General features: G+C 36.9%; 1 protein-coding gene across 31 annotated transcripts in view; it reads left to right on the forward strand.

The window, feature by feature from the left end:
• ntng1a (netrin g1a) overlaps window positions 1–16,319 on the forward strand; it is a 246,632-nt gene that overhangs the window by 120,826 nt on the left and 109,487 nt on the right. The gene's annotated exons all lie outside the window — the stretch shown is intronic.

Genomic DNA, 16,319 nt, shown 5'->3' on the forward strand with positions numbered 1-16,319 from the left:
CGAGTGTTTGTGCGCTTCAGTGCTGTAGATTCAGTACAGAACAAGCGATTAAACTGATAGAAACACCATGTTACATTATTTGAGAGGTACATGATAATATTGTGACTTTTCTCCTTTATTATCAACAAGTGGATTTATTGCTACTGTATAAGCAGCACAGCACAAGCATAATTATCCACTTTGTGAGAGAATGTAAAAGCATTGAAATATATTGGCCTCCTGTGCAGGTGGATATTTTGGTAGCCTGACTAAACACTCAATAACCCCGGGATGTCGGGCTTCCAGATTTTGCAAGTCCTGGATATATACATTTCCTCTGTTATGATCAGTGTTGGAAGGAGTACTGAAAAATCATACTGAAGTAATTGTAACATTACTTGCCAAAAAATGTAGTGCAAGTGGAGTAAAAGTATCTGTTGAAAAGTACTCAAGAGTAGTGACTAGTGAGTATTACGTAGTTAAAAGCTGATGCATTTACATGTAGTTTGTGGATGTGTGTAAACGTAACATTCTGTAGTGCATTTAGTTATTGCCCAGTAGGCACACAAGCTGTAACATCATTAGACATTGATATTCGGCTGATTTTTGGTTGGACGTTGGACATTGATGTCAGCTTGACGTTGGGTTCTGATGTCAACCTGATTTTCATTTCCAAACAAAATACAATGTTTCCACGACGTTGGGGTACAACGTCAATCTGGCGTCATGTTGACATCTTGTGCCTGCTGGGTGTTTAAGGCCATTTCAGTCATCATACAGTAAACATCCATCATCTCTTCAGTGAAATGCATCTAAACCAGGGGTCACCAAGCCTCTTCCTGGAGAGCTACCTTCCTGCAGAATTCAGTCCCAACCCTGATCAAACACACCTGAACCAATTAATAGTACCTAAAGCAGCACTTGATAATTACAAACAGGTGTGTTTGGTCAGGGTTGCAACTGAAATGTGCAAGAAGGTAGCTCTCCAGGAACAGGGTTGGTGACCCCTGATCTAAACAGTTTCTGGGTCAATGTGTGTAAAGATTTTGGACATCCTCTTGGACACTTTTAATGCTTCCAACAGTTTGCTGCAATTATAAACTACCCATGTCTTGAGGTAATTTATGGCATTTACCTTCTATGTGCGATTTGATTGGACAGGAATTACAGGACTGATTTTTGTAATACCCATAGACAAGAAGAAATAAAGTAGTGACTGCAGGTTAAAGGAAAGTAGGAGTAGAAGTACCGACACAGCACTAAAACTGTACTCAAGAGAAAGTAAAAATACACCTTTTTTAAAACTACTTAATAAATTGAAATTCCCGAAACACTACTCAGTTACAGTAATTTGAGTATTTGGAATTTGTTACTTTACACCACTAGTTATGATTGGCTAACTTATTCTGTTTCTCATTTTGGTCATTTTGTTTATTTGTTCATTGTTGTAATGGTGATTTCCAAATGACCCATTTTTGCAGTTTAGTTATCATAAATAGCCTGAATATAATGAAGAAGGATCTGATAATACCCGTTTTCCCCTTCACCTCTCCTTCAATCTCTCTGTCTCAACCACAACCCACACAACTTCTCTATTCAGCATTACATTTTATTATATGATTTTTTTTTTCATATTAATTATCTCACAGTGGAAACTGAGGGCATTATTCTTCATTTTTTAGTGGCTATCCACGTATACTCTGAAGGGAGGTGTATCTTTGTCCTCAGTCAGAGAAGACAGCCTACAGAGAAGCTTGCGTAACTTCAGTAGGTCGTCGTTTTCAAAAGCCTTGGCTTAAAATGTATTACGTATCCTCTCGCTGCACATTAGAGAATAGAAATGAAGTGATTTAGTGACACACATTGAGCCTCAGATGTTGCTCAGGGAGTAACGGCTCATCTCGGGGCGTGTTAAGGGGCTCTTTAATGGTGTTTAATGTGCTCGTTCTCTCCCTCCCCACCAAACTTCATAGCTCAAAACGACAGCCGCCATACTACGGGCTATTTTCTCTGATGTATGCCGGAATTTGAAGAAATCTCATTAGGGCCTTTTTCTCGTGGCTCCTATTGTTTCAAGCTGCTCTTTCATAGAGAAGCAGCAGTAGAGCGAGTAGAACAAAACCTCGCATGCATGTGGAAGAACTTGTGAGAATGTAAATCTGCTTTGTGGATTGAGAAAAAGCAGAATAATTTTCCTAACATCCAGAAAAGTTCTTCGATTCACCCCAAATCAGATGCATGCAAGTGGTGATTACAGCTCTTTTATTTTTACAAAGACTCATATGGGCAATAAATATGAACACAGAAGGTGGCTATATGAAAACCACAGGTCAGCATTTACAGTTTCTGACACAATATGTCTGGACCCTGAGGCGGTCTTTGCTCATTAGGCGACTTGGTGGTGACTCCAGGGCCCTTCGTGTCAACATTTGTAAAATCCCTCTATTCATCATGCCAGTAATTTTGTATTCATTTTCGATTTAGCTTAGAAACGCCTCGGCAATTTGTTTTATTCCCTCTTGAGCAAATTACACCCTGCTAATAATCCTAATTACTCCTCCTAATGTATTTCCCCTCAAACATTTCCTCTAGAGTGAGCCATGAGAGCAGGACCCATTATGGTTGCCTAAAGCTGTCGGTGCAGTTTACATTTAACTGTGATCAGCTCAATTAAAAAAACTTCACGGCACATATATTTGTGATTGGCAAACGAGGTCGTGGTCAGGAATGCACATAGGTTTTTCAGTCTAGCTCTCATTAAAGCATCTTGATATCTGCTCACTCTGCGGAGATGGTGGTAAATAAATAATAAAATAAATAATACTACTGTTATTGTTTTTATAGATACTTTTTCAAACTATAATGTCTTAATATTATTATACTGTAAAATAAAAAATAAGTGTTAAATAAAATACAAGGGTTTTGTTTTATTGTATACTTTTTAATATTGTGTATGTATTTAAGATTTTGCTTTGCTTTTTTTTTATATGAACTTCTTATTTTCTTTTAAACCAAAAGTTTTCACACAGCCTTCATAGAAATAAATTAAATGCAGTTTCTAAAACCTAAAATCAGCAATTTTTATTTTGATAGGTTATCTTCAGCTTTTTTTCATAGATGAATGACTTATCAAAAGCCCCTTTCACACATACAGACCTTTCCGGAAAATTGCCGGCAATTTTCCGGAAAGGTTGTATGTGTGAACAGGTCCTTTTTGAAAATACCGGTAAATTCGTTCTGGCTATTTTCCGGAAAGAGAAGTTGTAACATTACCGGCAATTTGCCAGAATGCTAAGCTGTGTGAATGCAGAAGGAAGATTGCCGTAATAAGCGCGTGCACGTCTAAAACGTGCTGACGTGAGACATCTGCTTTAGCCAATCACAACAGTCAGACGCATTTAAGTCCGCGCGGTTTGTGAGGATAAAAGCCTTTGATTATTTTTCCAGACACATTTAGCTGCTAGAAGTTAGTCAGATCACGTTTATATGTTCTTCTTAATGCCAACTGTGTAAATAATCATCGATGAGATGCTTATGATAAGCCGTTGTTTGTTTACAATCGTGTGCCTGTGAAACAGCCTGTGAGCGCCAGCACACGCACATATTATGAACATCTCGACATGCGAAAGTGATCCTGAGAAAGTTGTTCACAATATTGATCATCCACAGAGTTTGTAATTTAGTCAAATGTTTACAAATACAAGCGCAGCCGTTTAAAGCTCATTTGTGGTGAATGATGTCAGAATTTACCGGTAGTTTTTAATGGATGTGTGAATGCTCTTTTCCGGAAAATTTCCGTAACGTCCTCGCCTGTGTGAACAGCGCTTTTTTGAATATACCGGTAAAGTCGTTCCGGAAATTTTACTGATATTTACCGGTATCACTGTGTGAAAGGGGCTAAAGTTTCACATTGTGCTCTGAAGCCTGTTGCACATTTTTTATTTAGAGTTTAGATGAATATCTCAAAGAGAAATATATTTGGTCAATCTGTATGGTAGCCGAGATAACTTAACGTGCTGCAGTTTCTGACAACATGTGCAACTACAAAAAAAACTGCATTGCACACATTTTTTAAAAACCATGCTGCATTTTCACACAAGGCAAACAATTAATAAAATGTGCTGCTTTTTTTTTTGTCACAACGAAACACAGCGTAAAAGTTTCAAGGGGACCCAAAAACGTGATAGACGCCGCTGTGCCGTGATTATTGCTCAGTGAAGTTGTAGGTGATCTTTAAAAGATGAGTTTTTTTTTTTTTTTTTAGCCTAAATAACTATAACCTAAATAGCCGGGTCTGTCACATTTTAGGTTCGTCTTAAAATATTTATTTTGTGTTGTGAGAAAATGCAGTGCTTTTTCGTAAATTGTTTGCATTGTGAGAATATGCAGCACCTTTTATTGATTGCTTGCTTTGTGTGAAAATGCGACACTTTTTAAAAAAATGTGTTTGGGTTGTGTGAAAATAAAGCACGTGTGCAGTCAAAGTGATGAAGATTTTTCAATTTGCTGCCGTTTTTTGTAATTGCATGTTTTCTTTAGTTGTAGCACGTTACGTTCTCTCGGCCCCCATTAATTTGAAACGCTAAGTACGTTTACATGGATAATAATCATGCGATTTTAATACAAATAAGACAATACTCTGATTAAGAGTCTGCCATGTAAACAGCAATTTTTGATAACCTTAATCCGACTAAAGTCATTATCGAACTAAACAGAAATCCAATTAAGACATGTGGAGTATGCCGATTTTAAGCGACTCTGATATGCCCACAATCCGAATATTATTCTGGCGGCTATATGATTCAAGGTCCACAACTTTATCTTGTAATTTCATACAGGTCTTCGCCAGAACCCACCTGTAGAGTATGTTGGCATTTCATTCAAATGAGGCAGTTTTTTGTGTGTGATCTGACAGTGTAGAATGGAAGCAGTCCATCTTCTCCTCACGAGTGGAAATGTTAGATTTAAACTTCGCCGATAGGGTCTGTTGATGTTGATGCAAATGTTTCACCATGTTCAGATCATTCATAGCATCCTCGGAGGGGTCAGTTTTGTTTTTTTTTTTGCTCTGCTTAAGCGATGTAGGTAATGTTTAATCGAAAAATTTAATAAAGTTAAAGTCGACAAATTAAAAATGAAACACCCGAAATTACAACTCTGGAGGATATGTGGACAGAGTGGTGACTCGATGGTAATCGAATTATGTGCTATAACATGTAAAACAGGATCATGAAAGGAACCTTGAAAAAGCAGCTCATGTAAACACCTTAATCAAATTATTGTCTTATTCAGATTAAGGAAAATAATTCCATAACTGATGAAACGTAGTGAGTGTTTCTTCTTTAACAACTGTCAGCTATGTTGGTCTGCAGTGGAATGGTCTCCTATGTCCCAATCACATTTCTTATTTCACGCATTCACAGCACTGGTTACGGTGAAAAACCAGGTCCGCATGAACTTTGTATTAGACTTCTGCCAATTAATGAGACTTTTGCTTGGATGTCATGTTATCAGAGCATGTTTTTTCGTCTGCTGCTGAGAGAAAACCCATTTAGTATGTCATAGTATGTGAGCGCTAAAGATCTCTAGCGGTGCTTTACACTGGCACTGAATTCTGCTAATGCTTTTGATCTCTGTTCTGCTTTCAGAGAATGGATGAAAGCAGAGGTGTGTGCCAGCGTGCCATGTGTCACGGCGTCGGGGTTTATTCTGCTCGTAGATAAGAACACAGCATAAGCCGCTCTTCTCCCCAGTCGACAGGCCTTTCCACAGAATTATCTCCGTCCAAAGTTGTTTCGGCTGTCTATTTTTAAACTGGCAATTTGGAAGGCTAGGCATGTCTTCTGTCATAATCGTTTCATGTAAACTCTTTTCAATAAAGAGATTGCTTCAAGGTTGAGCTCGGCGTAGCTGTCAGTTTGATGACTTTGCCAAATTTTCTCTACATTAACTTAATTCTATAGTGCATTTAGCGGATTATTCATTCGATATGAAACATTCTGTTCTCGTCTCATCTTTCAGGGTTATTGACTACTGTGTGTTTAGGATCTGCGTTTGAGGGTTTAAGCCCAAAATGCTGAGAACATCAATCCTGTATGACTATCAGCTTGCTTGTGTTGCTTATCTAGGCTTAACGTGGAGCAGGAATAGCTTTGCTTTTGACACTGGACATCAGGTGATTTCACAGTGGGTTTCACCTTTTTATTCCCCATTCCTCCATGTGGGACTGATTCAGATGCAGGCAGAGGAAACAAAGGCTGAGAGTTCAGGATCTGGATCACGGTGTGGGACTGCTTTCAGGCTGAAGTGGACTTCTTAGCATGCAGCAGTGATGTGTATTCTGGCAGCTGTCTGGGCGACTGGCTTAGCTCTGTATTTTTCAAGTCCAAGTTAGGAGAGATGGTACACCAAAGAGAGCACAAGCAAAGCTTTTACAATCCCATTCAAATCTTCTTCTGGACAATGTTCTGCCTGCCTTACTTCTTGAAGTCTTTCCTGTGTTGGCAATTTCACAACTGTTCCCCAACTTTTAATGAACTTGGGTTTCAGTGGAGCAGAAAAGAGCTTGGGATGAAGCGATCTGATGGTCAGTATTTGTTTTGGCAGCAGTACTGCCATTTTAGACAGGTCAGATATTAGAACCAGGGGATCTTAATGTGGTCTTATGGACACAAATTCTAAATAAGAGGACACAAATGCCTATTGTTATATTTAGACTAAACATAGACTAGTACTTTTAATTTTTCATTTCAGATTTTCAATACATTCAGTTAATTAAAAGTGATTCATTTAACTTAAAGAGGTGGTCCACTACAATTTTATATTTTAAACTTTAGTTGATGGGTAATATAGGTGTTCGAACATAAACAACATCTCTGTATGTAATACGCTCAAAGTTCAATGCTAAGGGCGGCATTGGCTTTTACAAAGTTAGTTTAGCAAAGCCTATAGCAAATGAAGTTTGGGGACTACAAAAAAAATACATCCTGGCTAATGAGCAGGGCCAGACGGAATCTGCGGACGTTTTTTGCTATTTCTGCGGAGAATTTTGGTAAAAATCTGCAGATTTCTGCGGAATTATTTTAGGAATATAAAAACCTTAATATGTGAAATATAAAGTAATATCTTTTTAACTTCTATTTAACGTTTAAATTGCAAATCTAATTAGATTCACTTTATTTGGTTACACAAAGCAAGAGTCTCATTTAAGATATCTACTAAAAGACAGAAAATATTGCTTTACAAACTGCATTGAACATAATTCAGATGAACATTCATATTAGTCAATAATATTACTGTAATTAATTAAAAAACTAAATAAATTTAGATGTACACACATTTACTCAAGTAAATAAACAGAATTAATGATGGGCTAAAAATCTGTAGAAATCTGTGGAATTCTGCGGAAAATTCTGTGTGGGCCTACTAATGAGATCACAAACGCTTCAGGATATACGTACACCCTGCGCAGCGAAGGACTGTGGCTAGAGGCACTATAATGCTATATCAAAAGAAAGCTAAATCGCCGTCCAAATGCTGCTATTTCCACAGAGCTTGTTCTGTTTCTTTATTTGGGCTTCCAAAGGACACGACACAAAGAAGAAGTGCTTACAGTTTAATTTTGATTATGTTCCAAAAAATTATTAAAAAATATATAGCTAGCATTTGACAAAGGACAGCTTCCAGTTCATTGCTGGATTCAGCTAAAAACTTCTCAAAGAAAGAGCAGCTCCAACCATAAAAAGATTTTAGAGAGCAGGCGTGAGGTTCAGCTGTTCCTCTGTGTCATTTTCTCTCTGATTCAGACTCAAACTGATAGAGCTAACAGCTACTCTAACCGACAGTATTTACACAGCACAAAAGCACATGCTTGTATGGACATGACGCTTTTCTTGGTGACGTGGTTGTTTTCATGTTAGCTGAGTGGCTGTAAATAATCAGATTAAGATTTATGAAAAAATAACGTGATTCTTTTTTCAAAAGAAGCTTGAGCACACATGGTTTTGCATCTTATAAACACAGCTTAACCTTAAAAATACACTCTGGACTACCTCTTTAATATGTCCATCTGGAGAATGCTAAATGAAACTGTGAGGTAGCTCACACTATCCAAATTTTTCAATGCCATTATGCATAATTCAGAAAAAAAAACTTTTGTAGCTCTACTATTAAACAGCATTCAGATAACTGAGCTGTAATGAAATGCATTGGCATGCTAGCACTATCAAAGGAGGTCAGAGAAAAACACTAGCGCTCATTAACTTACACAAGTCTAATGTTTCCGCTGCTTTTATTACGGAGCAACCCTAGGCATATGTCTTTTTCTCAGTGAGCTAAACCTAATGAATATTCAGTGGATCATTTTAGAAGGCTGATATGTGTCTGACTGGCAGCACCAAAACATCTTCAATCGCTCCCTTTCGGCCATGAACCGCCCGCTGCATGACAATTACAAACTCACTCAATAACACTGCAGACAGCTGTCAAAAACACCCGCACCTTCAGTTTATTTGTTTTGACTTTTTTTTTTTTTCTCAATTAATGTGTCTGTATGGTATGCATATATTTTTCTCTTCCCATCCTTTGGGAATAATAAAAATCCCTTGCATTCGGTTTTCAAGAGCAGATGCATCTTCAAAAGTATCTATCATTTGCCCCCTGTGGATGCATTGGTCTGCATACTTTAATCAAAGTGTCTCTGCCATTACTGTAAAAACACTTTGAATAACCCACAATCTGTTGATATTAAATGCCATTTAGCGCTTCTTTGAACTGCGTCAACACTCAGGGTCATTACATGGACATCATGCAGACAGTTTACAGTCAAATACATCCAGTACTTGATAGCAATATACTATAATCCTATGGAATCTGAAAAAAATGGGTCTCAGTATCCTCAGCCAGGCCAGTGGATCCCAGGGGGTGTGCAGGAGCAGACAGGAGGCTGACTCATGGTGTCAGCGTGTGCCGTCCCGGGGTGGGCGAAAAGGACAGCCAGTTAACCACGGTCACAACCTTAGAACATTGGTCCCTCAGAGCTGACAGAGAGCTGAGAGGAGCCTGGCCCACACCTCGACAGCTAAAGGGGATAAATGACATCCAACCAGGGAGGCAATCAGCCCTGGGAGACAAGAGGGAAGGAGATTGAGAAGGCAAAGGTGTGGGCCTTAATTTAGATATGATAGTGACTTTAAAAGGACATGGGGTCTCATCCACTTATAATTGTGTATGTTTTTCATATTCATGCGCACATTTGAACTTCATGAAACATTTTGTACACTGTAAACAATATCAGTAAATTTTCAGTGTTCCATATCCATATATGATTCTTGTTTTTATTTTTATTTTTTTTACAATTTATTATTTATTATTATTTTTTTGGTTTTGAATTGCGCCTTGGGTCCTTAATATTTCTTCCCACAAGTTGTATGATTAAAAATGATAAAGGTGACTTTTATGAACATTTTCTTAATAGCTTAAAGCAGGGCTATTCAATTGGTGGCCCACTGGACGAACCCGGCCCCTAAGACAGTTTGTTCCAGCCCTCCAAATATAGTGTAACTAAGACATCAAAAATAAATTTAGTTCAGTTGAAAAAATGGCCGCTATAGTTATGAAGTGGCGTGTGTCTGTTCAATACAGCACGAGCTGCAGTTGAAGGCTGTGAAGAGCTTGAGTCACCTGACATTAAGCTAGTGGCGCAATGTACTTTTTCCAGTACTGGGTTGTTGCTGGAAGGGCTTCCTCTGAGTAAAACATATGCTGGAGTAGTTGGCGGTTCATTCCACTTTGATAACCCCTAAAAAACCAGGGACTAAGCTGAAGGAAAATGAATGGATGAATAATTGAACCTCTGTTTATACTGTTTTGAATTTATGAAGTCACTGATTAGTTTGTAATTTAACATATCTAATTAAATTTAGAGTTCTCTTCATGTTTATAAGGCCCCAAACAAGTGTATATTGCACACATGAGGTATAAGGTGTTCTTGATTTTTGTTGTACTTTTAGAATACATTTTAGGATGGAAGTTTTTGATTGTTGTTCATTCCGATGTGGCGACGCCAGATTAATTAAGGGACTAAGCTGAAAAGAAAATGAATGAATGAATGAGTTTTTGATTAGTCACACTTTATTTTAAGGTAAAATTATTGCTATTATCAGTTCTTTAACTACAACTTTTACAGACTACCAATTTGCTTCGTATTAATATGTATTAAGGTTATAGTTTGGGTATTGGATATCCAATAGGTATTGGGTAGAATTAGAGGTGAGAATTGGTCTCGATACCGGAAATGTTACCTCATGATTTATTTATTTAGTGGATGACATTGGCTCTAGATTAATTGAGAATGAAAAATTGTGCGTAAAAAAGTTTAAATGAAGTCTAGTCCCAAAAAAATGTAATGGTTTGCAATTAGTAATTCATTTTCTAATCAGAGGCTACACTATAAAATCCTGGGTTATTTAAACACAAATTGGGTAAAATATAGACTAATCCGAACAATCGGTTAAATTTGGTCCTATTAAATTAATAGAAATATAAAACCCAGTAGCTGGGCTATTTCTTGTTACACCCAGAATTGGGTTGAAATAACCTGACATTTTTTAGAGTGTATAAGCGCTCCATCATTTGCATTCATTTATCTGTTTCTTGGAAGCTTTGTGTGTAGTTTGGTAAAAAGGATTTAAAAACCAGCCAATACAGCAGGCTCCGATGCACATCGTCTCAGTCTATTCTATTTGATGTTCTTCACTTTTGCACATTCAGACTATTGATTTCCGTAGATACATTTAGATGATCACAAAGCAGCAGCTTTCCCGTGCAGAATAGTTTTGTGTGCTCAGTCACTCGGGAGACTCTACAGAGCTGTTACGAAATGTAAGTACAAGTAGCAACATGGAAACCAATAAGTGACACCGTTTGATCTCCTCGTCTGTGTGCTGTATGCTTTGTTTTCTTGTACTGCCAATGAAGAATTTGACTCATTTCAATACTTGCTTTGTTAGGGCTGGTGGTTGCTGAGAAAAAAATGTTATTTAGTTTCTTACAATGCAAATGATATCTCCATATACAGAATTAATGTTTAAAAAGAAAAAAATATATTGCTTGTGAATTTCTCCAGCTAAGGAACCTTGAGTATACAACTACTGGGAAGATTTATCTCACATTTACTAACTAGCACTCAGGAGATGAAATTAAGTAGCACAGGGCTGCATTATCTGGTGAAACCATTTAAGTGCAACAATTAAAAATTAATAAGCAAACAAATGCTCTTTCCTTTGACTATCACAGTGGCCACATTGCCTTTTAATTTAGAGAGGTTTTGTTTGATAGCTTTGATAAAAGGCAGCAGTTTTCCCAGGGGGGCATTTCAGCTACCCAGATAATGTAGTTGAATATGTTTAATTTTCTAGCCGTTATTAAAGAAACCATTGTTAAAAAAAAAAAAAAAAATGTTTCAGCCACTCATAAGACACATTTTATAGTTTCATTAATTTAATAATAACCTAAAATAGGCCAATGATGTCAAATATGCTGTAACTGAAATAAATTATTCAGCACATATACATTTTTTACTGGGATGTCCAGATACGAGCACATGATTGGAAATTGGCCCTGATCATGCAGTTTCAGACTTGATCGGAATCAAACTTTACCTCTTAATCAGGACTCATATATATATATATATATATATATATATATATATATATATATATATATATATATATATATATATATATATATATATATATATATATATATATATAAAATTTTTAACACATCTATAGTTATGCGGTGGCACAATGTTAGACTACAGCTCTCTAAAACAAATATAGGGTTCCACACAATTCATTCATGTTGTCCCAACACAAACTGATTAAGTCATCTTAACACTTTTAGTAAATTTATGTAGATTAAACAAAAACATTAAGTTGTCAAAATGAAATCCCAAGAATTGTGTTGTTTTAGCTCATTTTAAATAAGTAGTTTGAACAAGCAAAATATAGATATATTTTTTAAATGTTGGTTAAATGCCGGCAACGTAGAACACTGAAGCATCTAGAAAGCGGAAAGCGCGAGTATGTCTGCGATCTGGAGGTATTATAAAGTTGATGACGACAACATTGCCCTAGCAAAATGTGATATATGTAAACTTTGGAATGCCTGCCGTGTATTTTAGGTTGAAGTGCTATTTGTTTTATACTAGATTGCTTTTAAACTTACTATTGCACTGAAGTCCAAAAGTTAAGCATTTATGTTATTTATTATTTGATTGTTTAAGCTACTTACAGAAGTGCTTTGTTTGTTAACAGAGTTGTTGAATGTTAAAATAAAGTGAATAATAAAAAAGAACATCCTGGATCTGTTTCTTTTTATGTATTAAGTATCAGATCGGGTTTCGGTATCTGTAGATACTCAAAATCAAATGACTCGGACTTGAGGGCAATAAAGACGGATTGGGACATCTCTATTTTTTACCTTAAAAAAATTTAGTTAATCCAATGATTATTTTTTTCAGTGTACATTTTAGCCTAAAGTGAACCATTTGCAAACCTACAAGTAACTCCATAACAAATCCTTTAAATGTAACAGTATTAGGAACAGAAAAATGGAAAGGAAAACATATGACTTAAATTAACAAATCTCTATTGTTCACCACCGTTCTTAACATATGGATGTTTTGTTTGTTTGACTTTCATGATTTTTATTAGCTACTTTGAAATAGATATTGCAGAATATTTTAAATGATTAATACATTATATATTTGGTGGAGGGCAGCACGGTGGCACAGTGGGTAGCACAATCACCTTATAGTAAAAGGTCGGCTGGATCAGTTGTTATTCTGTGTGGAGTTTACATGTTCTCCCCGTGTTCTCATGGGTTTCCTTGGGTGCTCTGGTTTCCCCCACAGTCCAAAGACATGTGGTACAGGTGAATTGAATAGGCTAAATTGTCTGTAGTGTATGTGAGTGTGTGAATGGGTGTGTACGGGTGTTTCCCAGTGTTGGGTTGCGGCTGGAAGGGCATCCGCTACGTAAAACATATGCTGGATAAGTTGGTTCATTCCGCTGTGGTGACCCCTGATTAATAAAGGGACTAAGCCGAAAATAAAATGAATGAATGAATATTTGGTGGGGGAAAAATTAGATTTGCAAGAAACTTGAAAATATGAAACTATGGCTGGGCGATATGGCAAAAATGCAAACTCTGTAATTTTTTTTGTTTTCCATATTGAACAGTAACGATAAATTCTGATTTAAATTGTTAATGTTATTATCCTAACAATGACTGATGCAACAAAAAAAAATTTAGTGTTTAATAAATTACAACTTAATGTATTGTTTATTAGCAAAAACAGATGACACATTTGGCCTTAAATTAAAACAAATAGTAAAATACATTTAAAAAGACCAATCTGGCCTTACGAGGTAAAATAATTGTGCAAAACTCAAACAATAAAAATATACAGTATAATTTCCAGTGAGTCCACACAAATTGAAAGACTTTCAGGTTTTTTTGGGGTGATTCTTTTTTAGGTGATTAAATATGTTGGTTGTGTTTCCAGACTTGATTCACAAATCATGCACATATTTTACATATGTTTTTAATCTGCTCCTTGTCACACTTCACATAGCCAAACTACATCCATAAAACGGAATCTGTGCTGCCTTTTGTCGATAGTTTAATCATCTTTGTTTATTAACTCAAGTTTAGATTACTTTCGTCACTGCTTCCACTCGTCATTTCTTTATTTTTGTCATCTTGTCGAGTTTTTTAGCAAAGTGCTGTAGGAAATGGACTTTTGACTTCATGCTGATTGGTTAGTGATGTCGCATATTGCTGCTGTGTGATTGGCTCTTAGATCAATATCGAGTAAAAATGTCCAGAGCTTATCTTCGTTATCGAAATAAATTGTATCACAATTTGTCATGATATTGTTTATTAGTCCAGCCCTATATATACTAAATAACTAGTATGTACTAGTAAATAATAACTATAACTAGTATTATAGTTGGTAGGTGTTCAAGCAACTTTACATGGTTACTGTTATATTAACTAACATCTCGAATATTAATTTCGTGTAAATGAAAGCAAATGACCTTAAAGATGGAATCACAATTCATATCTGAATCAATTTGACCCCTAACATTCAGTTGGATTATTGTTATAAAAAGTTATTTGGAAACATAATCCATTTCTTTTAATAGAAACCATAAATCCTAAGTGGTATGTGTGTACATGCTGCTATCTGCATACATTCTTCCCCTTGCATCTGTTTTTTTCTTGATAAATGTGGTCTGTAGTGTTGTCTGACAGGGGACAGTTAAAACCACCCTCCAGTCTCCATTCAGGCCCAGCATTCTCACTTCCTCTCTGTCTGCCAGCATCAAAAGAAGGATCGCTTTCACAGCAGGTCTCAGCTAAACACAGTTTGAGCAAAGAAAACCCTCATGCATGTCCAGACTGCACGAAACAGCCACTGGGTCTGATCATCTGATCTCTTGAGTAAAACCGTGGTGCTCTTCTGTGGCGCCAGATATTGTTAAATCATCTTTTATATTGCAACAAATTACTGATTGTGCTTCAGATAATGCCTGAAGATATTTGTTGCAAATACATTAGTAGCACTCCAAATTAAATCCAAACCAATTACAGATACACAATGTGCTTCTTTTGATGTTTCCTTTTCACTGTCATTCTTGTAATTTAGGCAGTTATGCAGCTGAATGGTGTCTGATTTAATTACTTGTAGCGAGCTCCATATTCCCATCAGAGGGCGGAGGGATAGAGGGGGATTGGCAGGAATATCACACCTCTCTGCCAACAGCCAGCCTCCCTCTGCCACTGGCTAGAGCCCCACACACGCTCCGCTGGAGGGAAGTGCTAGAATTTTAGTCAAGAATCCTTGACGGATGCTCATTTATGCACATCGATTTGGTGTCTGTCTGTCTGTCTGTCTCTTCGTCCATCCATTCATTCATTCATCCATGTAAGCCAACCACAAAACCCATTCATCCATCCATCCATCCTTCCCTCCCCCTGCCTCCATCCATCCATCCATCCGTCTATATCTATCTATCTATCTATCTATCTATCTATCTATCTATCTATCTATCTATCTATCTATCTATCTATCTATCTATCTATCTATCTATCTATCTATCTATCTATCTATCTATCTATCTATCTATCTATCTATCTATCTATCTATCTATCTATCTATTCATTCAGTGGATGCCCTTCCAGCTGCAGCCCATCTCTGGGAAACATCCATACACACTCATTCACATTCATACACTACGGACAATTTAGCCTACCCAATTCACCTGTACCGAATGTCTTTGGACTGTGGGGGAAACTGGAGCACCTGGAGAAAACCCACACGACCGCATGGAGAACATGAAAACTCCACACAGAAACACCAACTGACCCAGCCGAGGCTCAAACCAGCGACCTTCTTGCTGTGAGGCAACAGAACTACCTACTGCGCCACCTCATCACCCCTCTATCTATTCAATCTAAAATCATAACAGTTGAATGCAATATGTTCTTTCTTATGCTTTTTTCTGAGTCTTGGGACTCTTGCAAGGGTTGTTTTTTATAAATGCTTTGTGCTTGTACCCGTCTGAACCAAAATGATGGCTGTTGTGTTTTTTTCTTTTTTTTTTTCTTTTTCTTTTTTTTCCTCCATTGGCTTTGCATGGGGTGTATAAAGTCATTCCTACCACTACCAGAGTCATGCAAGATTCTGCTGGGTCTGACCTTTTACCTCACAGACATGTAATGTCAAGGCTTGCCCGGAGTGATTTTCAAGATTTTTCTTTTCCTTGACGTCCTCTTTCTGACAGCACAGGTATGGAACATAAAATCCAAGGTTTTGTCTTTAGAGTTTAGCAGCTTGAGTGATGATGTTGTTGTAGAGTCGTAATTGTAGAAATCTAGTTTGCTTCATGGTTGGAATCTAAATTTTAAAAATATGTAGGTTGATGTCAATAATGTAGGTTGTTGACCAGCAGTTTTCTTTCTTTCTATCAGTTTCTTAATTTTTTCTGTTATTATCTGCATACTAAATTTGTTTGTGGCAGCAAGGAAAAAAAAGTGCATGATCGTTTTTTTTTTTTTTTTTTCTCGGGTTGCCAAATGTCTGCAGCAGAATCTAGGGCATCTTTGAGACATGAAAAATACAGTGGCATATAGTACAGACAGGTGCTACTGCAGTATACTGAGTGTGGGAAGAAAACCTGTGTATGTGTGAGCATATGTTTGTGAATGGCTGCATCAGAGTTAGTCTAGGGCTCTTGTTGCAAGGCCAGCATTATACAACACACATGTTC

Source organism: Danio rerio, chromosome 24, assembly GCF_049306965.1.
Source record: "Danio rerio strain Tuebingen ecotype United States chromosome 24, GRCz12tu, whole genome shotgun sequence".
NCBI classification, from domain to species: Eukaryota; Metazoa; Chordata; class Actinopteri; order Cypriniformes; family Danionidae; genus Danio; species Danio rerio.